This window comes from Petaurus breviceps, unplaced genomic scaffold, assembly GCF_028583685.1.
Source record: "Petaurus breviceps papuanus isolate PSGF00001 unplaced genomic scaffold, PetGlider_PUasm1.0 90825, whole genome shotgun sequence".
NCBI classification, from domain to species: Eukaryota; Metazoa; Chordata; class Mammalia; order Diprotodontia; family Petauridae; genus Petaurus; species Petaurus breviceps.
In genome coordinates, this window is record NW_027187353.1 from 7,538,556 (window position 1) to 7,564,257 (window position 25,702).

The window sequence follows — 25,702 nt, forward strand, 5'->3', positions numbered from 1 at the left end:
TCAACTTTGGTGGGGGCTGGTATAGCTGACAATCTTGCTGACAGCCTGTAAGTCTGCTTTCTTACTTCCTCTTTCTTCATGTTGATCTTCCTCCCTGGCATCTTGGCTTGTCTTTCCACACCTGCTGGCACTGCTGTTTGCAATTAGGGCTGGAGGAGGGAGCTAGGGCCATAACAGGAGGAAAGGAGCTGCTGAGAACGGCTTTTTTTTTTTTAAAGGAATTTTATTGATATCTTTTTTTTTAATTGCCTAGATTTCCTCCAGTATCCTTCCTGTTCTCCCCTCCCAGAAAGCCAACCTTTATAACTACATTTTTAAAGGAAAAAAAAAGATAAGGAGAATAAGAGAAAATTTAGCAAAACTGATTAATACTTTGAAAAAAACTTGACATTATTTGTAATGTTTCACACCATTTGACACCCTCATCTCTGCAAAGGAGAGAAGTGTTTTCTTCTTTTTGTTTTTTTGGTCCAAGATTAGAACAACTTTTCCTAAATTCTCTGGCTCATTCCCCTTCCCATCAGACTCACTGTCCAAATGCTAGTATCTGTCCTCTCTGTCCCTCCTGAGAGTCACTTTTTTTTTTTTCTGTAACTTGAGTGAGAAGTATCTGTGACTTGTTATATTTGGAGCTGGGAAGGCCCATTTTCAAATCCTGCCTCAGACACTAACCTATATGATCCTGGGGATGTAATTTTTCTTCCTGGAACTGCATTTTCTTGAAATGAAATAATTGTGAGGGCCAAAAGAGATAATACATTTAAAGTACTTTGCCTACCCCATTCATATAAATCAGTTATTATTGTATACTTTATATCTGCTTATATCTATACACTGGATCCTAAATATAGAGCTGGAAGGCCCTTCTCCCATTTACTACTAGGAAAGAGGGAGAGGTTTTTTTCGTGGTACATTTTGTAACTGTAGTACAGCAGAGGGCAGGGCCTGGAGTCAGAAAGACTCATCCTCCTGAGTTCAAATTTGCCTCAGACACTTTAGCTAAATGACTCTGGGCAAGTCTCTTTTCTCTGTTTGCCTCAGTTGCCTCATCTGTAAAATGAGCCAGAGAAGGAAACGTCAAACCACTCGTGTCTTTACCAAGAAAGCCCCAAATAGGGTCACAGGGAGTTGGACACGACTGGAAAATGACTAACTAGCAACTTCATAATTATACTCAGTTTCAGTTTAGCAGCCAATTAAAAAAAAAAACTTTTCCATGCAGTAGGCAGACAGAAAAGTCACAGAATACCTTCACATTCTCTGAATCAGGAAAGAGCCCTCCACTCCCTCTTTATCATGCAGTTCCAGAAGCAAGCTCATTCCCTTGGGTATTCTCTCAGGACGTGTCTCTCATTGGCCAATTTCCTGTTATATTAGTTTCATCCATATCATCAGTGATTCTTTAGGGATTGAGTATAGTCTCAGTAAAGGAAATGGGAAGTAAGAGATGCTGCTAATCTATCAGATTAAAGAATTGATCAGACCCTTGGTTGGACCAAGCTGTGTATTAGAAGTGTGGAGGTAGAGTGCAAAGAGAGCCCATATACTTTATCCCATTTCCACAAACCATATTGAGTGTTGTCACCATCATAATATCAATTTTAGTGTGTGCCCATCCATACTTCCTAGAATTATCACCTATGTCACCTCACCCACAATTTAGGCATCCATGATTATTTCCAGGATGAATACCTTCAGTACCATAGTGATAACTCTAGCTTTCAAGGCAATGTTAAATGACAAGAAGCGGCTGGGACTGGAACCCAGCCAGGCTTCAACATAAGTGATATGTATTGCAACATAAATCTTCCTGACTGGTCAAGTATGAATAATGGATGACAATAGGAAACCCAAGCACCTGCTATTTAGTACAAGAGTTAGAAGAAGAAATGCTCTAAGGTCTCTCATGGAAACCACAAGTGATGCATTGAACTAGTAGCCCTAAAAAACAACAAAATATGCCAGAACCACCTAGATTACAATATTCAGAAAAAATCACAAATCTGTTTTTGAGAAAATAAGCAGAAGAATAGTCACAGGTAGCTGTAGGTTTTGTAAATGGTGGCTGGATGTGCAAACCAAGCTAATCTTTATAGGCATTCAGCATAGAAAGGAGAAATCAATGATTTTTTTTTTACAATTTTTCTGCCATATTTATATGTAGAGATAGACAACAAGGCTAACAATGTAGGAAGAACGAATATATGCAACGAGGTCCTTGTTAGTGAAACAAAGAATTCTCTGAAATGGTCACATTATTTTTATTCACACGGCATTATTCCATTGGACTGGAACCAGTTACCACATTTTATATAATTATAACTTCAAACAGTGTGAATCTGAATACATGTGACCACTTCAAGGGACTCATCATTTGCATTAATCAGGACAGCAGTTTTATATACATATGTGTATATCCATATATATATATCCTTGTGTATACACATATTTGAAAAAAGGAGGTACCTAGGAAGCACGGGGCATAGAGTGCTGGGGACTGAAGTCAAGAAAACCTGAGTTCAAACCCAGCTTCAGACACTTACTAGATGTTTTATTATTAAAATGAGAAACTATTTCTTTTTGTAAAAAGTTTATATTGATATCTTTTAATCTTAAAATCACCTACATATCCTAATTGTCCTTCTTCTTCCCAGAGAACAATCCCATTTAACAAAGAATAAAAAAGAGGGAAGAGAAAACTCAGCAAAATTAATCAGTATATTGAAAAAAATCTGATGATATATATGGTATTCCACACCAGTAAGTCCATGCTTCTGCAAAGAGATGGGGAGCAGGTGTCTCCTCATAAGTCTCTTTTGGAGCCAGTGCTGGTCTTTATAATTTTGCAATATTTGAGTTTGGTTGTTTTGTTCTTGATTTTTCCATTTAAATTGTAGATCAGTATGCATATTATTTTCCTGGTTTTGCATATTTCATTTTGCATCAGTTCATGTAAATCTTCTCATGCTTCTCTATTTATATTTGCATTCTTTTAAAAATGAAATTTTATGTTTTCCAATTATGACATATTTTCTCCCTCCTAACTCACCTTCCCTGAAAAAGAAGGAAACAAACTTGAAACAAATATTCATAGTCAAACGAAACAAATTCTCATGCCATGTCAAAAAATGTGATATTTGCTACTTCTTATAGCACAGTAATATTCCAACACATTCCTATACCACAACTTGTTTAGCCAATCCCAAATCAATGAGCATATGCTTCTCCACTGCCACCAGTCCTTTGCTACTATAAAAAAAAAATGCTTCTATAACTCTTTTGGTTTGTATGGAGCCTTTCTTTTTGTTAGTAATCTTCTTGGAGAATATATGTCTAGTAGTAGAATTATGGGTTAAAGGGTATAGACAGAAACAGCATTCCAAAGACTCCACTATCCCTTATATCCCTTTTATACAAAGCACATTAAGTATACAGGCATGCCTCATTCAATATAATTATTTTGTTCCATGAAATTAGGATTTTGAGGCAGCATGATAGGTAGACAGAGCACTGGACTTGGAATAAGGAAGATCTGGGTTCAAATCCTGCTCAGACATTTCCTAGCTGTGTGACCCTGGGTACTGTCAATTTAGCCTCTCGAACTCTCAATTTCCTCATCTGTAAATTGGGAATAATAATAGCACCTTTTTCACAGGGTTGTAAAAATCCAATAAGATGAGTATGCAAAGCACTTTTTACAAACATTAAAGTGCTATTAAAATGTGAGTTAATTATTATAGGGATACCATTCTTATAGATGTGGACTCTGTCATGCTTTTCCAAACCCAGCAGTAATTCCATAAGACTCCCTATAGTTCCACACCTCTAAACCCCGACCCTTGCACAGGGCTGGACAGAACTGATGAGACACTTATGCCTTAGAAATGATCTTATACATAGGACAGTAAAAAACCAAAACCAAAACCAAACAAAACAAACAAACAAACAAAACAACAACAAACCCAGACCCAGAAATGGGACATTCAGAAAAAGGGCTGATTCCTCACCAGCCATCTGATTTTGTGTTCCTTATGAATGAGGCATATGCTGCAGGAGACAGAGCCAGGCTCAGAATCAGGAAAATGTAAGACTCCTATTGGTTGTATCATTCTGGGCAAGTTGCTTAATTTGTTAGCACCTAAAACAATTCTCTAAGACTATAAGGTGCTAAACCACATAAGTACAGTTTCCTTGCTGTTTGTTCATTATACCTACTAGAATCACAGGTCTGGTTAAACATAAAAAAATTTTCATTCATTTCATAAGCAACAAATAAATGTTCAGGCTAAATTTTTTAGAGTCTGAAGAGGTTCTCAATATGGTGTCTAAGAACTGGTTTTAAAAAATATTTTGATAACTTTCGTTATAATTGATTTTTTTAAAAAAGCGATTGGGGTTAAGTAACTTGCTCAAGGTTACACGGCCAGTTATTTCTGGGTGTGGTGCTAAGTATCTGAGCCCGGATTTGATCCACAGGTCATTCTGACACTGGGGCCTGGCGCTCTTACTTGCTGAGCCACCTGGCTGCCCATCATAATTGATTTCTTTTAATATCATATAGATTTTATTTTATGCATTTGAAAACATCATTCTAAGGACACTGCCAGAGGGGTCTCTGACACCAAAAATATTAAGATTTCCTGTGTTAGAACACTGGCTAGGTCATATATAATAAGACAACATCAAGGATGGCCAGGTAGCACAGCGAGTAAGAGCACCGGCCCCCATGTTGGGATAACCTGGGGATTGAATCTGGGCTCAGATACTTAGCACCACACCCAGAAATAACTGGCCGTGTAACTTTGAGCAAGTTACTTAACCCCAATTGCTTTAAAAAGAAAATAAGACAATATCAAATGAAAACTTTTTGCAGCTCAGCAAACCATTGTTTGCAATTCCTTCTCATCAGACTTGGTTAGGACTGAAATTCTAGCCACACAGTCTCCAAATCTTTTTATTATTATTATTATTTTTTGGAGGGCAGTTGGGGTTAAGTGACTTGCCCAAGGTCACACGGCTAGTTTTTGTATTAAGTGTCTGAGGCTGGATTTGAACTCAGGTCCTCCTGATTCCAGGGCCGGTGCTCTATTCACTGCACCACCTAGTCGCCCCTCCAAATCTTTTTAGCGAGAGGATTGTTAATCTTCCTTTTTTTTCCTGCTAGCTATGAGGCTTGACCAATTTCATTATTCTCTCTCCTCATCTCTGCTTCTTGGCTTCGAGTCAGCTTAAATCCTACCTTCTACAGAGACCTTTTCCAGTTCTCCTCAATCAATGCTAGTGTCTTCTCTCTGACAGTTCCTCCAATTTCCTGTTTGTATCTTTGTGTATTCATAGTTGTTTGGATATTGTCTCCCCCGCTGGTATGTGAGCTCCTACTGTTTACCCCGATGCCTGACATAGAGTATATTTCATGGATGTTTGTTAACTGCCATTAATCAGTTTACTTGACAAACATTTGTTGCCCACTGACTCTGCACACATTACTGTCTTTATTGTCATGGGGTGCAAAGAAGTATAAGATGTTGTCCTCCTCTCCAGGAACTTATAACTAAATGTCTTGAACATGGAGGTAACCAGTGAATGTTAATAGAATTGGATCTAGTTAGGGAGACTATAATACAAGGTGGCACGTGCCAAATGATATATGATGGTTCAGAAGATAAATTCTGTAGGAATTCCAGAAGATTGTGTTAATTTGGGTGATTAGGGAAGATGATTTGAGCTGGGCATTGAAGGATAAATAGAATTTTGAAAGGGGGAGAAGAGTGGAGAAGGAATTTAAAGTATTTAAATGTTGTTTATTATTAGAGACAAAGGTGCAAGGAGGGAAACAACAAGTAGACCAGTTTGGGTAGGACTTTTGGAGTCAAGGTGGTGGAAGATAAATTGGCACCAGATTATTCAAGTAGGGCATCAAATGCTATAAAAGTACTACAAGAATTTGACTTTATCCTGGAAGAAATAGAGAATCATTAAAGGTGCACATAGTGGATTGGGATGTGTAATCTGGCAGAATGTAGGGTGGCTAAGGAGTGAAAGTGCCTAGAGATTGGGGGACCAGGTGCGGCAGGACAGATTTAGTATCAAGAGTGTAAAAGTTTGTCCACAAAAGTCTTTGGTTTCTGATGATGTCGTAAGTAGAATAGCACATATTGTCCTTCATGAAACACTGCAAGATATAAAAACCAAAATTTAGTAAAAGCCAATGCCCAGAGTCTTGTCTCTGTGGCCATGAGCCATTGTAGGACAAATCTCCTGAAGGTCTCTATGTTGACAGTCTTCATTATGCTTTTGGTTTCATGCCTTGTAGCGTCAGCCCTTAGAAGGCAAAGATTATGTTGTATGGGTAGAGTAATTGAACCAGAGATTCACCTTTACACCAGTCAGCTTAAAGGCAAGTACTTTGTGTCAGATTATTGTTACCAGAAGGCTTTCAGATTCTGGGGTTGACTGGATCTCAGAGTCCCAGAATGACAGATCTGGGTATGGTATGACTGTCACAGCAAGTAAAAGATTATTAGGAGCACAGCTGCTCCATTAAGCCCTCTTTCATTTTATTGATATAGAGGAACAGCCCTTATCACAGCTATAACTAAGGCTTAGCTCCAGGAGGATGGCTATCATTCAGGGAGTGTGCTTTCTCTCCATAGACGTCTTCTGATACTTAGCAGCCCTTTGCCAGGTGCCTGCAAACATATTGCAACAATTGTTTCAATACAATTCCTGTATTCCTTCCCTTGGTCCTGGGCTGCCATGTGCTGATGGCTACATTGCCATGGAACCCTGTAGGTTCCATCATGGGCATTTTGTCACATGCCAGTCATGTATCTTCTCCACTGCTCTTTGGGTGATTCTCAACTTCAATCCTGTAGAAAATGTTGAATTTTCAGTTACATACATACAGAAACACTGTAAGGATCTTGATAACACATAAAGATAGGCCTCTGTTTCAGGGAGAAACATGGGGTCAGTAAAAGAGTAATGAAATTTCTCCAAGTCATTCCAGTCTACTATCATCTTTCTGCCTCATTTCTCGTCCTGGCTCATTGCGAATTCGCAGGGGACTCTCCAAGACGCATGTTCTGATGGATGAGCTCAATAGGTAGCTAGATGGTACTGTGGATAAGGGTTTGAACCTGGAGTCAATAAGACCTGAGTTCAAATCTTGCCTGAGATTCTGCATAACCGTGGGTAAGTCACTTAACCTTTGTCTGAGTCAGTTTCCTTATCTATAAATACTAGAACCTGCTTTCCAGGGTTGTTGTGAGGATAAAATCAGATAATTTTTGTAGAGCACTTTGCAAAGCTTAAAGTGCTTATCTAAATTTTAGTATTGTTGTTTTTGTTGTTATATCATTGTCTATACAATGGGCATGTACATTTACTTGAATCTTCCTTTGTAGCTGGTTAGGCCAAATTCTTTAGGACAACTGTATATCTTGTTTAGGAACGTCTTCAGTGTTCTGGGTCTTGCAGCAATTAGTTGAGGAATATCCACATGCAGTCATAGTTAGAAGACCTCACCACCTATAGGAAAACTTTGAAAATTTTCCCGTGTGCTGGAGTTCCTCCATGAGTGTGGTGAGCACCTTTAGTGAGCAAAAGCCACTTGGCTTTATGTCTCGCTATATAGTAATAATCAAATTTGTCGAACGAAATTACTTGTTTTGCTCTTCATGGAATCTTGTATCATTTTGACATACTTATGGGAGACAACTTGTTGGAAAAATGCTTTTAGCATGGCATTTTATTCTACCGAATCAAATGTGTTTTTTATAGTTAACTAACAACAAGCTCAGTGGAATATTGAACATTTTAAATTTTTTTCTGTCAATTGTATGATGATAAAGATATGGTCTACTGTGGAATACTATTTGTGAAAGCTTTCCTGTTCTCTGAATGCTCTCATCAAGTATGCCCTTGAGGCATATGTAGATTATTCTCATACATTTTTTATATAAATGGAAGTAGGCATATGGTTGAGTAATAATTGATGTTCTCTTGGCTACCTTTCTTGGCTAATAACGAGATCGGAGCCTTTTTCTTTGCTTTTGGTATCTGCTCGGATACTTCAAGAATTGATCCCTCAACGCTCTCAAAATTATGTCACCTCCTGCATAGACCTAGTCCATGGTCCTTTCTTCACTTTTGTTTTCTTCAGTTCTATTGTTTCTTTTAGAAGCATATCTGGGAGGCTGATGTTTAATTGTGGTGATTACTCTGTCCTTCGAGGTGAAAAGTACATGTGTTTAAAAATCTTTGCAAATTTTTTTCATCTTTCTTCTATTTATTGTCCTCCTTCCAGAATGATTTTGCTTAGTTGGAATTTTTTTGTCAAGCCTTTGTTAGTCTGTTTTTTCCCTTCCATGGCTTCTCACTATTTTATGAGCTCATAGTATGCATAATGTTCCAGCATTATCCTTTGTAAACTTTTATAAACAAACTTGTATTCTAAACCAATGGTCTCCAAAGTTGGGTATGCTTACCACATGGTGTATGCAAGACTATCCACTAGGGTGTGAGAAAGAAAATATTAGAAGTTATTTTTGTATTTCTTTTTATCTAAAAAATAAAAAGAAAGAATTAAATGTTACTTATATTTTAATACATGAATTCATACTGAAACCTTACTTTATCCATATGTCAGGTGGTTATGTATCATGAATGATTTATCAGGTACATGGAGGGGGAAGTGGGAGTTCCAAAACATTGAGGTGCTGACTCATTTATTTGCTTTCAACGTGTTGCATTTTTTTCTTCTCATTTTAAAAATTCTGAAGTCACACACACACAAAAGGAGCATTTCCATGTACATGGCAGAACACAAAAAGATTATATATATATATATGAAACCATAAATCTTGATTTATATTGCTTACTTTTTTATTTTTTTAAAGCAATTGGGTTTAAGTAACTTGCTCAAGGTTACACGGCCAGTTATTTCTGGGTGTGGTGCTGCTAAGTATCTGAGCCCGGATTTTGATCCCCAGGTCATCCTGACACTGGAGCCAGTGCTCTTACTCGCTGTGCTACCTGGCCACCCCTATTGCTTACTTTTTTAAAAAGCACATAATAAAATTTGCAAGTTACTTTCAAAACTATTCTATGGTTTTTTCCTTGAACTTCTGTTTTCTTTTTTTTTTTCTAATATCAGTATTGCTAATCTTCCTTCCTCATACCTAACCTCTTCCATTAAAAACCAAGAGGGAGAGAAAAAAACCTTTGTAACAAATATGCATAGTCAAACAAAATGAATTTACATAGCGGCCATGTCTAAAAACTTTTTCATCTTTTTGCAACTTACTTCTGTTACTTCTTTGTCAGGAGGTGGATAACATATGTCATTGTAGATCTTCTGGAGACACAGTTGGTCAGTGCATTTTGCAGAGTTCTTAAGTCTTTCAAAATTTTTTTCTTTACAACGTTCCAACTTATATAAATTGTTCTTCTGGTTCTACTCCCTTCACTCTGTGTCATTTCATATCACCCTGGATTCTATGAAATAATCTCTTTGATTATTTCTTATAGTGTTATATTACATTAATATGCCATGATTTTTTTAGCCATTCCCCAGCCATCTAAGAAGCAGCCTTAGATACTGTGATAGTAATGGCAATTAAAGATTCCCCTGTATTGGCTTGGTTTTCAAATTGATTGTGTTAAAACCCAGAGTTTGTTAATCCCACCTGTGGGATGGGCTTGTTGATGTGAAAAGAACGTCCTGACCTGGGAGGAGCTGGTGAAGTAGATTTGGAGAGACACTAGAGAGAGGCGGAAGATCTTTTTGGAAGCAGCACCTCGTGGAGAGAGAGAGACTAAGAGAATTGCTGGTGGCCGCTTTGAATTGCCCTGGACTTTTGAGACCTGCCCCCTGAGCTGCCAAGGACTGAGGAGACATGGCTGTTTTGCTGGTACTTTGTCTGTCTGTTTTGATGTTATTTTTCCAGATTTGTCCACTGGTGAAAGACAGTCCTTTTGTTGAAGAAGTCCTGGAACCTGGCTGTTCGCTAAGAAGCCCTGAGACTGTCCTGCAGACAGAGAGTGAATACTGTCCACTGGTAAGGGACGGTGCTGTTGTTGCAGGGGTCTGGAGACTGTCCTGCAGACAGAGTGAATACTGTCCACTGGTGAAGGACAGTGCTGTTGTTGCAGGGGTCTGGGAGCCTTTCTGTTGGTTCAGAAGCCCTGAAGAAGGATTTTCTTGTTGTATGTTTACAGAAATCCTGGGAGAGGGCTTTGCTAATGTGTTCAGGGGTTCTAGGACTGTTCTACAGACAGAGGATGAATTCATGAAGGGACTGGCAATGTATCTTATGGCCTTGCTAAGCCTTGTCTCCCCAGGAACTAAGATTGCTGAGAACTTGCCTCGTGTCAAGATGAAGAAAAGACCTCCATTTGGGTATTAAGTGCTGTGTTTAAACTTGATGTAACTCTGGGGTAGATTCAATTGTGATCCAGGGGTGGTGACGGCGGCAGCAGCAGAGGCAGTGGCAGCGCGAAGCCCTTTTTGAGTTAGGACTGCTAAGGACTTTCTGCTAAGGACTCCTGCTGAGGACTGCCAGGGGCCGGAGCTGCTGGGAGCCCGCTTCCCGGACGCTGGGTGGTTGCTGTGAGTGGGGAGAGGAGGACCTTTGCCTGAGGTAGCCTGTTCTGTTTTAAAGGCTTGAAAATGTGGGTGCTTTCTACTTTATCTACCTGTGCCAATATCATAACTACTCTGATGGCTTTCACTTTCTGGTTTTGGGACTCAGTCTTTTGGTATCTTAATAAATTTTCTAGTTTATTTCCTCATATGGCAAACATGACGTATTTTGTAATGGATAATTATATCAGCATATTTGTAATCTCTATAGGCATTGTGAATATGGCATTGCTGATACAGATACACCCTTAGATTCTATTTTTTTTTTTTTACTTTTAATATCCCTTTCTGATCAGGAAATTTGTTTTATTTGTGATTATTCTTTCTAAGGCATTATCCTCCCTCTTCAACACTGCTCCCTTTTCATCCTTGTATGTTTCCCTGTGAGTTTGGCATGCTTCCACACTAAACTGTGTATGTGTGTGTGTGTCCAACTCTTCTTTGTTTCAGATGAGTGGTGTTCATCTGATGCTCACTCTTCCCACACCTTCTTCCATGTGTGTATATACTTCTTATGTACCCCAGTTATAAGAATACCAAGTTCCACTCCCTTTTTTCCTCCTTTCTATACTGGTATATCTTTTCCCCCTCCCTTCTGTTTCCTTTCTTCAAATACATAGAATAGACCTCTGTTTTCCTTTGAGGATATTACGGTCCTGAAGTGACATTTGTTTCTCCTCCCCTTTCTGTTAGCACTGTATCATCATACAGTTTCCAGTTGTTCAATTAAATTTACCTTTCTAGATTTCTAGGTTCTTGTCTTTACATTTCCAGGTGGTGAGATGGGCAGAACATTGGCCCTGGAGTCAGGAAGGGAAGAGAATAAACATTTACACTGCACCTACTATATGCCAGATTCTATGTTAAGCACTTTTAACAAATATTTTCTCCTCACAGCAGCACTGGGAGGTAGGTGCCATACTCAGAAAGACCTGAGTTCAAGTCCAGCCTCAAACATTACCAGCTGTGTGACCTTGGGCAGTCATTTAGCCTCTGTCTGCCTCAGTTTCCTCTACTGTAATAATACTGGGGATAATAACAGCACCTATCTCACAGGATTGTTGTGAGGATTAAATTAGATGATATTTGTAAAACATTTAGCACAGTGTCTGGCAGAGGGTAGATTCTTGTCCCTTTTCCTCTTTCCTTTCCACTTATATTTTAAAAATTTCTATGCTGCTATGGTCTTTTCATCATTAATGCTTAAAAATCCACTGGTTTATTCAAGATCCATTTCCCCAATACAGAAGGATACTCAGCTTTACAAAGTTATTTTTGGTTGTACTTTATCTCTTTTGCATTTGTAATATTGTATTTCAGGATCTCCTTTCATTTATAGTAGAAGCTGTTTGATAGTATGTGATCATGACTGTAGCCCCTTGGTACTTGATCTGTACTTTTTGGAGTGGGTGGATATGATGCTTGCAGTATTTTTTCTTTGATGTGGGAGCTCTGGAATTTGGCATTCCTGGGACTTATCTTTTTGTTGTTCCTTTCTTCTTCTGAAAGATCTAGGTGGTTTTCATTTGTGGCTTCTTGAAATATAGTGTTGCAGGCCTTTTATTTTATCGTGATTTTCAGGGAGTTCAATAATAATTAAATTTTCTCCCCTCAATGAGTTTTCCAGGTACTAACTTGGAAGGTCTCCTCCCTAGAACTTTAAGACCACCCTGGATTTTTTCAAGAAGAGCTCTCTGCTCTTGCTGTCTGCACACATAAAGCCTTGAAACTGTTTGACCCTTTCCCAGTTCTGACCTCACTACTCTGCAATGGAGCATCTTTGTTGGTGGTACCCTTTCCTACTGCCCTTGGACTTCTGGTTGATGTGAATTTCTAGGGCAGGAAAAATTCCTTCTGTGATTTCTCATTGGATTTTTTTTGATAATTATTTTCTCTGGTGTAAACTTCAGTGCTTTTCTGGGGGTATATGGGAACTGGGTGCTTGCCATCCTCTTCAGGTCTCATCTTGACCAGAAGATGTCCAGAGTCCTGCATTTTGCATGCCCTGCTAAATGATTTGTGAATTTTATAATCTAGTTTAAAGTATATTAGCCATCACAAAATGGACAGTTGGCTTTAAAAGCTTCCTATAAAGAAAGCACAGGTTGACGATAATAATACGAATAATTTGCACACAATTGAGAAACAAGAAAATGGGAGAGCTGATACTTCTCTTCACTCATTGACATTCCCGTTATGCAATAAAACTAGCAACTGAGATCTGACAAGTTCTGCTAAAACAATTCAAAATTGTTAAGAGTATTTGAAATAGGAATTTGTACCTACTATTATCAATGATGAACTTTCCCCTAATCTATAGAAAGCCTTGAGATATAAGCTAATGAAAGTATGAAACCAACCTGATTAGAATGACATCTAAAAACTAAGATTGCTTTTTCCCCCTGAAAATGATACCTGTTATCTAGAAATACTCTCTCATCTTCAGAGTTAAAAAAAAATTAGAAAAAGAATGTTCAAATCTGTTTACTAATCTTTCACATGAAGGGTTTAAGTGAGCTTTGAACCCATTTGTTAAAAATACAAAATAAACAGTTTCTGATTTGCAAGAGCAATTGACATTAAGGAAGGTAGAAATTTACTAGCAGAATTTTTAGCAAAAAGCTTTGCATGATTGGTGGATAGGACTAAAAAAAATGAGTATCATAACTTAGTAATTGTAGCAAAAAATGTACTTTTTTCCCTTTGATCTCTGTTTGTCTTAGTGAGTTATCTTTTTTCTTTTGCTCTGACAGTCATTAAAGCCAAGAATCAGAATAAGTTGAACTTAGCAACCTTATTTGTAAATAGATAGGTGATTCAGGAATAATTCCCATATTAATATGAGTCATTTCTTGTTTAATTATAATCAATTTCATTTTTGTGATTTTATCCCATTATTCTGTTTTTACTCATGATAGGATTCTATTGCAGTGTTAAATCAAGATTTCAAAAATAATAAAACATATTCAACTACAATTCTTAGTGAAAGTAGAAATCTTTTTGTACCTTTAATAAAGACAATTATTTTAAAAGTATTTATTTCATCTTTATTTGACCATTTTGGGTCTAATTTTACATGTTTTATTGTGTACATAATATATTAGTACAGTATTCTATATACCTAATTTATAGGAAGTCAGTATACATATATCGTGGGTAAGTACTTAAAAGATTTTACTTATGGGGTACATGATCAAAAATGTGTAGGGACCATTGTCAAACCATCACTGGTCTTGGCTGCTATGTAGCGTCACTTGGACATTAAATAATATTTATTGACTGACTAAAGTCATTTTTAGATTCTTTTTTGTGTCTTTAATATATAATTTAATTGGTTCATACTTTATTATGATGATTATATATTTATGGTGATTGAGCTATTCCAACTAAACTTTTTTTGAATATTTTATTTTTTCCTAGTTACTTGTAAAAACTACTTTTTTTTTTTGCTTTTTGGAGGGCAATTGGGGTTAAGTGACTTGCCCAAAGTCACATGGCTAGTAAGTGTGTCAAGTGTCTGAGGCCACATTCGAACTCAGGTCCTCCTGACTCCAGGGCTGGTGTTCTATTCACTGTACCACCTAGCCACCCCTGTATAAACAACTTTTAACATTCATTTAAAAAATTTTTTTGAGTTCCAAATTCTCTACCTTCCTATCTTCTCTCCTCCCTGAAACAGTAAGCAATTTGATGTAGGTTATATATGTGAAATCATGCAAAATATATTTCATATTAGTTATGTCCAACTAAATTTTTGCATGAAATTATTGTAATCAATGTCAATATCTTTTCCTCCAGTCACATTATGTACATACTGTTGTATGTACTAGATATATATAGACATATAGTATATCTATATATATAAACATGTACACATGTGTATCTATGTACATGTATACACATGTGTGTACATGTATATTTGTTGTTGTTTAGTCATTTCAGTGGTGTCCAACTCTTCCTGACCCCATTTGGGGTTTTCTTGGCAGAGATACTGGAGTGGTTTGCCATTTCCTTTTCCAGCTCATTTTACAGGTGAGGAAATTGAGGCAAAGAGGGTTAAGTGACTTGCCCAGGGTCACATATTTAGTAGTGTCTGAGGCCAGATTTGAACTCAGGAAGATGAGTATTCCTGACCCCAGATCTGGCACTTTATGCACTGTGCCACTTAGCCGCCACACATGTGAATGAATGTACACACACACACACGCGCATGCGCACACACACACACTATCTAGATAGACAGTTGTACTGATTTACACGAGGCAGCTGGGTGGTGCAGTGTATATGGTGTGTCAGATTTGGAGTCAGGAAGATGTGACTGAATCCTTCCTCAGGTCCTTATTAACTGTACGATTCTCAGCGAGTCACTTAACATCTCTCAGAGTCATTTTTCTCATCTGTAAAACAGAATAATAACAGCAAATACCTCACAGGGATGTTGCCAGGATAAGGATGCTCAGTAAACTTTAATGTGCTCTGTGAGTGGTACCCATTGCTGTTATCATCAAAGTCAGGAGCTGTCTTTGTGCCTCCAGCACCTGGTGTATTTGTAGTTGCTTAGTAAATAGTTATTGGTTGTTTAGTGCAGTCTCATTTTTCGGCATCAGTAACTTGTTTAATAGGTTATTCTGGCGTTGCTTTACTTGCCTGCCAAAGCTGTAGCATGTACAGTGGCCACACCCCAGTAAACCATCTCGGCAGGTGGGCTAAACCTGGTTGAGAGTAACTGACAGTCCTCAAACCTGATGGTGACTTAGGGGGATGTCTACCCCAAGCATGGAGACTGCCCCTGGTAGAATGGGTGAATGAGAATGATTTGTTCCAACAGCCATGAAAGAGGCTGAAGCAGGTGCTGGAGTGCTTAGAGCTAGGTCAGACAGGAAAGATGCCAAGTCTTGTCATCTTGACTTTGTCTTGCCACCGGACTCTGATCACTCTGGAAGAGAGAGTAGGGCTAATGTCTTTGTGCAACTCTGCCTCACTTAACTCCAGTTTACCCATGAGTCAAGACATCACCTGTGATGTCATTGGTCCTCTTAAAAAACAAAAAGACAAGCAATAATTTGCAAACCACATTTTTTTCCTCATTTTTATTCTTCAAACTTTGTGTTACTTTTGATCCTTTTTTTTTGGAGGGAGAAAGGCAGGGCATTTGGGATTACATGACTTGCCCAAGGTCACACAGCTAGTAAGTGTTAAGTGTCTGAGGTCAGATTTGAACTGAGGTCAGATTTGAACCCAGGTCCTCCTGACTCCAGGACCAGTGCTTTATTCACTGTGCCACCTAGCTGCCCTATTACTTTTGATCTTAGCACAAACAAGCCTGTGGTCTGATGGTGCTCAAGCTGAGGATTCAGGAATAGTTCCCACACTAGTAATAAGCTGTTACCTGCCTGTTAAAATATACTCAAGTTTCATTTGAGGGGGATATTATTAGGACACAACATGGCCAGCACGTTCCCAGTCCTTTCTTGAATAACATTTTTATAATGCATGAGTATTAAGTTTTCACATATCTATAAGTTTACAGCTCATTACTTACTCCTGAAATATTTTCTAACATAAATTTTTCTGTCCTTCTCTATGGTCACCTTTGCTTTTATTTAACTTGGAGAATTTCTTTTAGTTAATCATAAAATTTCTGTAATGGGGGATTGACCAATGAGAGCCAAGTCCCTCAGAATTTTGCACACCATTTGCTTTGCCGGGTATAATCATTACCTCTGCATTGAGACTGAGTCTTCTTTGGAAGTTCATGATGTGGAATTGAGGGTATAACCTCATTTATTATAATTTAGAACATTCCCAAGTTTTCTGTAGCTGTTTCTGTCTGCTTACTGTGGTATGAAGAAAAGTCTTTTGACTGACTGCTGGGATGGAACTGGATGTGCCCACAAAAAGTATTAATTATACAAGCCTTTTTATCTCTTTGGTTTTGAATGAAAAGGACAAAATGCTGTAAGCCTTTGCATAGAGAAGGAGATCTTGTCTTCCAACTAGGGCCTCTACCAATATGGCCCATGAGCATATGACCCTAGTTATGCTTCTATTCTTTGTGGTATCTGTTCTTTTCTGGTGTTTGGTAAGAGGGTACTGGAGATGGAATGGACAAGGCTATAACCCTGTGAGTTTTTAGGTGGTCAGAAGGACCTTCTTGCTGAAGTTGCAAGAGATCCAAGAATATCGTAGTTTGCTGGCAGCCAAGCCCAGTGTGCCAGTATAACTCTGAGGAGCAAGCAATTGGCTTGACAAAAGCTAGCATGTCCTGAAGCTAGGAAGTGTTATCTCCAGTGGTTAAGACACATTTGGAAGTAAACTCTATGGAATGAATGCTTTATAGCAACCACTTAAAGTGTGAGCCTGCTTTCCCTGCAGGCTAAGGTGGTATGACAAGAGAGTGTGGAAATTCATACTTTCATTAGCTTATATCTCAAGGCTTTCTATAGATTAGGGGAAAGTTCATCATTGATAATAGTAGGTACAAATTCCTATTTCAAATACTCTTAACAATTTTGAATTGTTTTAGCAGAACTTGTCAGATCTCAGTTGCTAGTTTTATTGCATAACGGGAATGTCAATGAGTGAAGAGAAGTATCAGCTCTCCCATTTTCTTGTTTCTCAATTGTGTGCAAATTATTCGTATTATTATCGTCAACCTGTGCTTTCTTTATAGGAAGCTTTTAAAGCCAACTGTCCATTTTGTGATGGCTAATATACTTTAAACTAGATTAATCCTGACAACTCTCCCATACACACAAGTTAAACTTCATCTACACTGGAACCCAGTTGAGAGCAAGAACTGATATGAAGAGCTGGGGAAGGATTCAAACCATTTGTCTGCTAGATAACTGTGAGAATAGAATGCCTACCACAGAATAGGTATTCATTTTGGAACCAATTCACTAGAGCCAAAAGATGATGCAGGACATATAATCAGAGGCCAGAAGAGAGAGACCACCTTTAGAGACAACAAAAGCAAGACGGTCAAAGAATTCCGAGGGGAAGTCAGAGATCAATCTAGTCAGAGATAGGAAAACCCAATATATTAGTCAGTAGATTAGGGAAAAATTACAAGGGAAAGAGAACTTGGATGTGATTTTCATTTACTCTCTCATTCCTTTTAAAGTGGCAGCATATTCTTCTCCCCCCCCCCCTCCCCGGACTAAATTGCAGCAAGTTAAAGGGTCCTTGAGAAACTGCTTGACACAGTCCCTGCTCTCTAGAGTTTATAATATAGGGGGGAGGGGACATGCATACAAATAACTTTGATACAAGGCATCAGGTGGCATAAGAATCATACCGATATTAAAAGCATTATCCTGGAAGAGAGATTCGTGTCTGACAGTTGTCATCAGGAAGAGCTTCATAAAAGAAGTGGCCCTGGAAGGAAGAGTAAGATCTTGATGGGTGGGGAGATTGAGGAGAGGAATATGAACCAAGGATGGAGAAGCCAGTACCCCTGCTGAGTATCCTCCTGTCCTGGGGAAATGGATCTTTAATGGAAAGAACAAATGAGCAGAAGTATTTCCTGAATATTGCAATGAAGCTAGTCATGTGAATTTTTTAGTTTTCCAGTGCATATAAAAAGTTATGTTTACACTATATTATAGTCTGTTAAGTGTGTAGTTGTATTGTGTCTAAAAAAATACATACCTTAATTTAAAAATACTTTATTGCTAAAAAATGCTAACCATCATCTGAGCTTTCAGTAAATTGTAATTTTTTTTCCTGGTGAAGTGTCTTGCCTCAATGGCTGCTGACCGATCAGGGTAGTGGGTGTTGAAGGCTGGGGTGGCTGTGGCTTTCTTAAAACAAGACAACATTGAAATTTGTCATCTAACTGCCTTTCACTTGAACACTTAGAGATCATTGTAGGGTTATTAATTGGCCTAATTTCAATAGTATTGTATCTCTGGGAGTAGAGAGGCCCAAGGAGAGGGAGAGAGATGGGGAACAGCTCGGTGGTGGAGCGGTCATCAAAGGTTGTTGATTACAGATCACCATAAGAGATGTAATAATAATGAAAAGTTTTGAAAAATTGTGAGAATGAACAAAATGGAATGCAGAGACAAAATGTTAAAGAAAACTGTTAGAAAAAGGTGCTTATAGACTTGTTTCACGTGGGGTTGCCACAAACCTTCAATTAAGGGGAAGAAACAAACAAAAAATGCACAATATCTACAAAGTACAATAAAATGGTCTCCTCTCTCTCTCTCTCTCTCTCTCTCTCTCTCTCTCTCTCTCTCTCTCCCCCTCCCTCCCTCCCTCCCTTTCTCTCTCTCTCTCTCTCCCTCCCTCTCAGATATATGGGGTGCTTTAACATTTGCAAAAATCCTTTTCTTATAGCAATCCTGTGAGGTAATTATCACAGGCATGCTGTCCTCATTTTAGAGGTACTAAAGCTTAAGTTCTACAGAGCTAGAATGAATTGTCCAAGGTCATACAGGTGAGTATCAGAGCCAAGATTTGAATTCAGGTTCTTTGGCTCACATTATACTTATCACTTTGCCACACCACATCTCCTTCTCCTTCTCCCAAAAGAACAGGGGACAAGTGTAACTAGGAAATATTGGGCTAATTTGGAGAGACTGATTGGAACATATTGAGGAAAGCTGAGCTTTGCAGTCACTCAAATGAATGGTTATTGGTGGCATATAGGCTGATATCAGGACCCTAAACACAGTTCAAAATAGGCAAAATTTATTTTTATCTCCTTCAGATGCTTTATATAAAATTTTACTTTTAATGGATACTTTTTTGTTTTTATAGCACTGTTATTCCCAAATCTTTTCATGTCTCTTCCCCTTCCCAGAAGGCCATACCATGTAATGAGGGAGAGGAAAAACAAAAGCAACTTCACACAGCTAAGTAAACACACTGAGTTCCAGCAGTGCAGTGTGTGTAATATTCCACCCCCATGGTCTACCACCTTTGCAAAGATGGGAGAAATTCCTATTTTCTCATATTTTCTTGAGGGCCCAGCCTAGTCACTATAATTAGATGTCAACTCTTTCTTTTTCAATCCTGAAGCACAAAACTGGGTTAAAATGAGACTTTGTAATGCCATGCACAGAAGCTTTCCAGAAGAATGCTACTGTGAACAGCTTTTAAAGTTCTGATTACACAGTATAATGAACACTCTATTCCATAACAAATCAAAGCAAAACTTTCACATAAAATCAAGGTACAGCATTCACAGTATTACAACTTCTCAAAGTATAATAGTCAGTCTTCCACTCATGGGGCAAACTATCACAGAAAATCACAATATAATAAGATCATGATATAGTCTCAAAGTACAATAGTCAAAGTCTTCCACTCATGGGGCAAAGTCTTTCACACATAGGGCACTCTTAAGTTAACTCAATCAGTCACTTATTCAGCAAAGTCTTCCACTCATGGGGCAAAGTCTTGATTAGCTCAATCAGTCACTTATTCAGCAATCAATTACTAAGTATCATACACAAATCCTCCACCCCAGGTCACTAGTAAACTACAATTTCATCTTTGCTCAGTATCCAGGGAGAGGTCTTTTCATCTTGACTTGGGGCCTGTTCTCAGATTCCCTGGATCCCCTTCCATGGTCCCAGATTCTACCTGGATTCACCAGACTGTCACCTGGGTTCAATGGCAGACAGCTCCCAGTTCCTTGTCCAGCTTTTTGGGTAGGTCCTGCTCCACACTGAAGTTCACAGGGTCTGGTCTATGTCAGATCCTTCACCATTTCTTCTCCAGGGAATTCAAGGCTCAACCAAACCATAAACAAGCAAAGTCTCAGCATCCCAGTCATGCTTCCTCATCACCTGAGCTCCTGGCTCCTGGATCCAGGCTCAGGGCTCAGGCCTCTGGGCTCTGGGCTCCCGTTCAGAAGAAGCTCCACCACAACAAGTTCTCAGGAAATTCTGACTCAGTTCTTCATTCTCTCTTCTGTAGCTTCTCTGCCACCGATGCTGGTCTCAAGAAATTCTGACTGTGCCTCTCTGGGGCTTTCCTTATATACACAGCATTAGTTACTTCCTGTTTCAGCCAACCCCTTCCTATTATATCAGCTACAGGAGACAGGAGTTCATACCTTCTGTTTCTCCAACAGAGGCTTGATCAGTTACTAAATGCTAAGTACCTGCTACCTTTGCCAACACAAAGGGATCTTCAAATTCAAATTACATTACCATTACAGAGCTCTGTCCCTTCTAGCTGTGTGACCTTAGGCAAGTCACTTAAGCCAAGTCCCACTTTCCTCATTTGCAACCTGGAATGACAATATTTGTAATATTTATTTTACATGCTTTTTTTTGGGGGGGAGGGAGAAAGGTGTCTCCTTAGTGCCTAGACCAGTTCCTTGCACATCATAGGCACTTAAAAAATTGTTGAATTGAACTTCAAATCTCAAATAGCTTATTGTTGTCCTCTTGGTAATTGAGAGTCTTCTAACTCATTTAAAGTTATTCATTCTCACTTTCCATCAAAATTCCCATTTCTCTGCATGTTCTCATCAGTATGAAACCAGACTTTGAACTGATTATTGGATGAAAATAATTCAGTGCACCTAGCCTTGCAGAAAACAGATCCCCCGTAATGTTTTATTGAATTAAATTGATCCATAAATCCTCCTGGGGGAGGTAGGGATGGACATGAAATAATTTCCATTTTCAGACCCTAAGCCTAAGGAAGAGAATGTTTAATCTGTTTGCTTAAAGTCACACAGAGAGTTAGGAGCAGTGATTGGCACTGGGGAACAACAGGGAAACGATTTTTTTGCTGAAACTTCATTTTCCTCATTTCATCGAATCTGTGTGATCACAGACCTTCAAGACTTCCTAACCTTCATAACTCTCATCATTTATGGCCTTTAAACTGACATTTTTTAAAGGAAACTTTTCTTTAATGAATTTTTTTTATAACTTTCTCTGTCATTGATAAATTGTTGTTTTTCAAGTAACGCATAAAAATAGTATGTAATGTGTAGAGAGTTTACCAGAATCATTCTAAGATGAATTTAGAATTTCTTCTGATATACATATCTTCTGTAACCTACCCTTAGTTACGAAGAGCAGGATCTGGCCTCCAAAGTCAGCTGTCTTTTTTCTTCTCTTGTGGTTGGCTTCTTTCCCTTTTTTATAATGTTTATTGGAGCTAGATTCTCCCATGCCCATCCCTCTGTAACTCTTACCTTGGGACAATTCCTTTGCCTTTATTTATTGATGATCTTCCATAGTGTTGACCCTTCCCTTGTAAATTCCACTAACCTAAACTTGACCCTGACCCTGATGATGATGATGATCATGATGATGAATCTCTCATTAACCTCAATCCCATGGATGAGACGGTCAATGGTGACCTTGTCCTGGAGATAACTAGCCCCATCGATGTCCCAGAATCCACTTTTGGTCTTGTTAGAGGAATACCAATGAGGTTTTGTTCAGGTGTAGGATATTGTGAACTGACATAGTAGAATAAAGAGTTGAGCCCTAGGGAAAGAGGCAAAGTTGGGGTGAGGTTTGTAAGATGGAACAGCATTCAGCATTGGTTAAACATGAAATTTTATTAAAGAAAATACTGCATGATATTTGGAATATTTTGTTTAAATGCAATAATTAAAATGCCACTTTAAAATTATATCATCAAAAGAAATGTCTGATTAAAAAATATGGATAAAGAGATGAATGAAAAGTCCAAGATACAGTTTCTGGGTAATTAATAATCAATTTATTAACTAGGCTAGCAAATAATCAATTAATTGATGATGGTCAGTGGTCTCTCTGGGTAACCAAAGGCTGATCTCTGACTGCTTAAATACCTTTGGGAAAGAAGGTGCCCCTGACAGGTGAAAATCAACCCTGATTGGTGAACAATTAATTCAGGGGAAAGGGAGGTGGACTTTCAAATAAGGAGATGGGCTAAAAGTCTTCAGCTTCTCTTGCTGAGAACTTGGTTTGATCATGAGACTCAGCTGCCTCCAGCAATCTGGGACAAAGGAACTCATCTTTACCCAGACCACTCTGGTTGGTTTTCTCTTGCATAAACTGGGTGACCCCAAATTCTAATGGAAGATTCCAGGCGCAGGGGCTCATTCCCTTGAGGGCAAAAACTCACCTAGACTGGATTCTGTTTATACTTTAGATAATAATAAAGTCATTTAGTTGGGAGGTGTCCTGTCTAAGACTGAGGAGCAGGTACCTGGAGGATTTAGGCAATCTCATCTATCAGCAATGTCCCTCAGAGACTGACTGAATAACCTGCAAGGGCTGGTCCCTGAATGAGGAAATAGAAAGGAAAAGCCTCAATCCTAATTTAATAATTGGTTATTAATATAATTGAAAAAATAATTATTTCTCTCAGTAAAACAGAAAAGAAAAATATGGGCTAATCACTTGGCAAGATTGAGGAATAATTGATGGAGAGTCCTTGTGTCTGTTGGTAAGCTTCTTGGTAGAATGCTTCTGGAATATTCAGTGGACAAATTTGTGGGAGTATATGGATAGGAGGATGTTGTGAGGATAAAAGGAGATTGCTATTTGCAAAGCAATTTGCAAACCCTAAAATGCTGCATAAATGATAGCTATTATTGTTATGATCATCATTATGTTTGTTATTATTATTTGCTTTTTGGAGGCAGAAGGTAGGGCAATTGGGGTTAAGTGACTTGCCCAAGGTCACATGGCTAATTTTGTGTTAAGTGTCTGAAGCAGGATTTGAACTCAGGTCCTCATGACTCCAGGGCCAGTGCTCTATTCACTGCACCACCTAGCCACCCCGATATTTGTTATTTTTGTAGTTATGCAGAATGGATGATAAAAAATGGATAAAGACCTGCATTCTTGGAAGTAATAACCACATAGAGAAGACTACAGATTTGATGGAAGGTAGAAATCACATTTTTTGCCTGCTGACCCAGCAGTAAATTACTACTTCTGGCAGTAAATTAACAGGTACAAAAACATGCATATCAGATTCAGGAGACTAATATACATAAGAGCTATAATAATGTAAATGAAGACAATTCTAAAAGATAAAGAACAATAGAGGTCAAGAGAAATGCTATGACCAAAGTGGTTCCAGATGACTGATGTTGAGATATATTTTTTATCATTTCTATTGGGAAGTGAAACCTTGCTTTTGATATAAGTCTCCTTCAGTATTTGGGATGGTTTTTACTTAACTGTCTTTTTTTTCTAGAAGAGAGGGTGTGTCTGAGTAATTGGGAAGTAGTTGGTGAGTAGGAATAAAAGCAAAATGCATCAGCAAAACATTTTTTTTTAAACAAGGTAATAGAAGAACTTGTTGCCAAATAGGGAAAAGAGTAAATAAAGTGTTACGTACATAGGACTCCTACCCTTTTTCTCTCCCTAGTTCTAATGTTCGTTTGTAAGAAGGAATTTTTGTTTGGGATTGGTTTGGGAATTTAGAGTTTGCTACTGGCAGAGGAGGTGGTGATGTTTGACCCACAGGTGGGAATTATAGGGATCATCAAATTTAATTTTGTGTCAGGTGCCTTGCCCATAGGAAGTACTTATGTTGGATATTATTAACAATGATAGCAAAAAAAAAAAATTAACTGAATGAATAGATGTTGTTAAAGGATAATTTCTCCTTTCTGGCAAGACAAAAGAATTAGGAAGGAGCTAGACATTAACTTTTCTCTAAAACTTTAGCCCTGACCCAGATGAGGTAATTTTAATAGGAATTGTTTCAAAGACAAGAGCCATAAGAATAGATGTGATTTGTAGTGTTTTCAAATCACAAAACTTTATCTGTATTAGAGGAGGATACAGGAGACTGAATACTCTCCTATCTCTGGCTTGGAACTTTGTGTCTCCCCAGAATGGGGACCTTCCCTCTTTTACACTGCAGAGAGGGCTAACTCACCAGCCAGCAGGTAGAGGAAGCTCCACCCCCAAGTGAGCTGAGAGGTTCACAGGTATTTCATCTCCATCTAATGCCTGGTGTACACATTAAAATGTGCATGACGAACATAACAAGGCTGAAGAGGAGGCAGGTGCCTGGGACCAGGGACAGAGACATTGCAGAATGACCTTAACATTCCTCTTTCCCCAGGAGCTGTCCTCCTGCTTTCCTTTCACGCCCAGCCCTATCTGAGTACCACTGGGAAGAACCACCAGGGGACCAAGATAGGAGATCAAGAAGGGCCAGAGCCCTGATGTGAGACATCTAAGGCTGAAGCTGCACATGGTCAGAGTAACTCAAATCCTGATTTGAGAGTTGTCAGGAAAATTTCCCTCCCTGTAGCATATCTATTACTAGTCTAGTCAAGGAGGACTGAAGTTCTGAAACCTTTAGAAATTCATTTAATAATAATAATGTTAAAAAAGATAAATTCATTCCTTTGGGTTGATGATTCCCTCTCCAAGATTCTCCTTTATCCCTTCCAGTGAGGACACAGGCTTTTGGAGAGTTGTGGACAGCTGGGTGGGAGCAGGGAAGAAGCTGTCTGAAAGAGGATTCTGGTCCTCCAGACTCCAAGGTCGGTGCTGTATTCACTGTGCCACCTAGCCGCCCCTAAAATTTACTTATTTTGCTTTTTGGAAAGGCAGTTGGGGTTTAGTGACTTGTCCAAGGTCACACGGCTAGTAAGTGTTAAGCGTCTGAGGCTGGATTTGAACTCAGGTCCTCCAGACTCCAGGGCCGTGAAAGAGGATACTGAAAGGAGGGAAAAGAGTATAGAACAGGAAGGGTGCTAGAAAAATAAACCATGGCATTTGTCTAACTTTTCCATATTGCCCAACAATGGCCTTGCTGGGGAGCATTGCTACCAGACATGAAGAAGATGTTGACCACACCCAGGTCCAAATAGGCTTTTTCCATAGAATTGTGAAGAAGGTGTAGAAACAGATGATGGTGTTGATGCTGATGACGGAGATGAGGCCCAAGATCCTGGAGATTTGGATATTGCCTGAGAAGTTAAAGAGAGAAGGAGAAACTAGGCCAAAGCTAAACAGTAAACCCGGCAAAGGCAGTAGGCAGTCCAGGTCAGGGAATAAAGGGACAGTGAAGGGTGGAGGCAGGATTGACCTTATTTGTACACTTTAAGCCACCTAC

At 38.7% G+C, this 25,702-nt stretch overlaps 1 pseudogene; it reads right to left on the reverse strand.

Moving 5' to 3' along the window:
- Positions 1-25,702, reverse strand: part of LOC138148513 (uncharacterized) — a 26,771-nt pseudogene continuing 1,069 nt past the window's right edge.